Below are 3,604 nucleotides of genomic sequence, written 5' to 3'. Positions count from 1 at the left end.
ACTCCCCGCACCCTCCGCCACCATTGCCCCCACTCCGCAAGCTCCGGCTGCTCCTCCCCGATCGTCCCTCGCCGCCATGGACGACCCCATGCCGTCCCCCGTCACCGTCGAGGTCGTGCACGCCCCTTCCCCTCGGGCGGATCTCGTCGCCGACCATGTTGGCCCCGCCGCCGTCGCCCAAGCCCACGCCGCGCCTGCCCGCAAGCGGCAGGGTAACGTGGTCGTGCATGGCGGTAATCCGGCCGCCCCCGCCACGATGGCCCGCGCTCTGGGCGCCAACGTGGCAGCGCGATCTCGGCCGGCGGCGGAGAAGGTCGGCAAGGTCGCGGGCGTAAAGCGGAGGAAGGTTCCGGCTTCAAAGAAGCCACCTTCCTCAACCTCTCGCTCCATCCTGCCGTAAGGAGGTGCTCCGGCGATGCCGTTCAACGGTGTCGCTCCCCCCTCCCGTGAGCGAGGTGTTCGACGAAATGGCCGGAAGGTATGCGTCTTCGGTCTTGGTGATTCCCTTTCATTTTTCGCCATTATTCTCGATAGCGCGTGACTTGTTATCGTTTGCTATAGCAGTGGTCCAAACAATGCACAACCGAGTTCGTGCACTTGTTGGACACGAACGCGGTTGACATTGATCAAGCCCCTTTTGAACCATTCGAGTATAATGAAACGGAGGGCGGCGTGGATGATCATGGTTGTGCGGACGAATTGGAGGAGATCGAAGCGGAAGCGTTTGAGCAATTGCAAGCAAAAACTGGGAAAAGCATAAGATCGAAGAACTACACGATCTTGGAAGATCAAGCTTTGATTCAAGCATGGAGCGCGGTGTCTCTTGATGCATGCACGGGCACTTCTCAAACTTCCAAGAGATGTTGGCAAAGGATCAAAGATCAATACTTCCGCATTATGGCAAAGCATCCCAGTAGGACTCCACACACATTTTGGTCGCTTCAAGGGCGTTGGGAGAACATCAAGCCTATGTGCAGTCGTTGGGCAGCTTGCTTGGAGCAAGTACGCAATGCACCTCCAAGGGGCACCGTGGAGTCCGACTATGTGAGTTTGTTTTGCCTTTGTTCAAATTGTGCATCATCATATTGCATCATGGGAAATGATTGAATCACTTTGTTCACAATGTGTAGGACAAGATTGCTCAACATAGATACAAGGACATGGAAGCTTCGGAAGGCAAATTTTCCAAACTAGAGCATTGTTGGGAGTTGCTCCAAAAGTGCGAGAAGTGGAAGTTGATCGACGAAGAATCCCCATCAAAGAGAGGCTCACTTACAAACATGGATGAAGATGAGGATGATGATGGCCCAAGAAATTTGCACAAGCCCGATGGTGACAAGAAGACCAAGGAGAAGATGAAGAGAGAGCAAGAAGCATCAAGCTTGAGGGAGAAGATTGATGCCATGGTGCAATCCAACGAGTCGATGTTGTTGAAATCATTGGAGATCAAGAAAGAGTTGATCGAGAAGAAGGCGAAGGAGAAACAAGAAAAGTGGCAACTGCTCAAGGAAGAGGGGCTGCGCAAAGCTGGCATCGAGAAGAGAAGAGCACGCGCCGCCGAAAACAAATCTATTTCCATGTTGCTCGCCAAAGAGAACAAGATAATGTCAATGAACCGCAATGACATGGACGACCTCACCAAAACATGGCATGATATGACAAGGAGAGAAATCTTGAAAAGAAGAATGGTGGCGTCGGCCGGTCCGTGCTACAGTTCCGGTGAAGTTTTCTCCGCTCCATATGGTGGCAATGTGAATGATTTCGGTGCGGGAGTTGGAACAAGCGCCGGAGGTGGATTCGGTGGCGCCGATGAACTCTAAGGTGGACTCGATGACGCGGAGTGAAAATCGATCAAGATGATGCCGGACATGGGCGCAAACCTTTTGCAGAGCCCTCTTTTGCGTTAGCTGTAATAAACTTGGCTTCTATTTGCGCGTAAAATTGTTTATGTCGTTTGAATTTGAACTTGTTTGTGAAATCTCATATCAAATGCGAGATTTATAGTTTATCTGTTTATGGGTCATCACGATGGTGTCCGAGCAGATCTACCATGGCAAAGTGGCAACGCCATAAATGACGCGAGCAGGAACCGAGATGGAAGCAGTGGAATTGACTGAGAGCATGCTTGGATACATTTTAGTCCCATGACTAAAAGTAGTGGGACTAAAACTTGCTAGTCTCACCCATGCTTGGATCCAAATACTAAAGAGACTAAAATCTAGTTATTGAGCATTTATTATCCTCCAAACCCTCCAATCCAGAACTAAGGAGAGGAATTAAATGAGGAGAGAGAGAGCTAATACATATTTTAGTAGGTTTCCCATGACTAAAAAATTTTAGCCTCAAGACTAGTCCTAACCTCTCTTTAGTCAGGGGTGCTTGGAACTTTAGCCTCTAAAAGAGACTATTTTTAATCAGATTAAAAATAGTCCCTTGTATCCAAGCATCTGAGACGAGGAGACCGGCGGTGCCGCCGCGAGAGCATGGCGGTAAATCCCACTCCGCCCAAAATTTGAAGGTTGCACTTGCACTGCTCACCACAGCGGCGTGGCGGGGCCAGCGTGGCTGTACCGCCTGGGTTGCCGTGCGCCGCTGCTCGTGCCTGCGCTTTTCCGTCGCTGCTCCAGATCGCAATGAATGCCGGCTGCCATTCGGATCAAAAGCGGCCGGTGTAAATGAGTGTTGTTGGGAGCGCATTCAATACAAGCAACCTTCAGAGCCCCCGCAGACACGCGTCAGGAGGAGCTTTCAAAACCTCCTCACACCCTTCTTTTGGTGAATGAGAATGAATTCCCACGCACGGGAGTGAAGAGTGGTTTCGTTCGCTTGGTCACCAAGAGGAATTCTTCCGTCTCGCTACAGGCAAATGTACAGTCCACCCAAACCAAAGATCGAAAACGAAAGGAAATGCTATGTGGCGAACGTTCGTCAGCGAGAGGCCCGATATAAAGATTGTGAAATCGGGTCATAATGGCGGTGTCGACGATGGCCCTATTAATCCTGGCGTTATCAAGGGGTGAATGAAAACGCCTTAAATTTCCATCGGTGGCAATCAATCCGGAATATCGGAGTATTAACTAATGGTGGATTATTTTTCTTCCACAAATAATGGCTGTAACGCACCTATAGTACACAAATATCGGAGTATTAACTAATGGTGGAGTAAATGAGATGAGGTGACCACATGCATTACTCCATTTTTTTCCTGCCAAATATCTTTATTTTTTGAAAAAAAGGGAAACAAATCGGAAAAGTTAATACTAAATCGAATCATTTTGTCCATTCCCCATAGTTCTACTCGTGCTAGCTCATTAATAGCGCAAGCAGGGAGGGGGGGCCTTCCCACTGCGCCACAGGTGACAGTTCACAGCCTCCCCGCCGCACCACGCCACCCCCCTCCCCTCCCCTCCCCGGCCCGCACCCAAAACTGCTCCGCGCAAATGGACAGAGCTCCGGTGTGATCCCACCACTCGCACTCCTCCCCTCCCCGGCCGCCGCAATGGCCGCCTCCGCCTCCGCCCCCGCGCTGCTCCTCCTCCTCCTCGCGGCGGCCGCGGCGGCGGCGACGACCACGACGGCGCTCACCGACGACGTGCTCGCGCTG

This window comes from Triticum dicoccoides, chromosome 3A (genome assembly GCF_002162155.2).
Source record: "Triticum dicoccoides isolate Atlit2015 ecotype Zavitan chromosome 3A, WEW_v2.0, whole genome shotgun sequence".
Lineage (NCBI taxonomy): Eukaryota > Viridiplantae > Streptophyta > Magnoliopsida > Poales > Poaceae > Triticum > Triticum dicoccoides.
Note: the sequence above shows the minus strand (reverse complement) of the source record.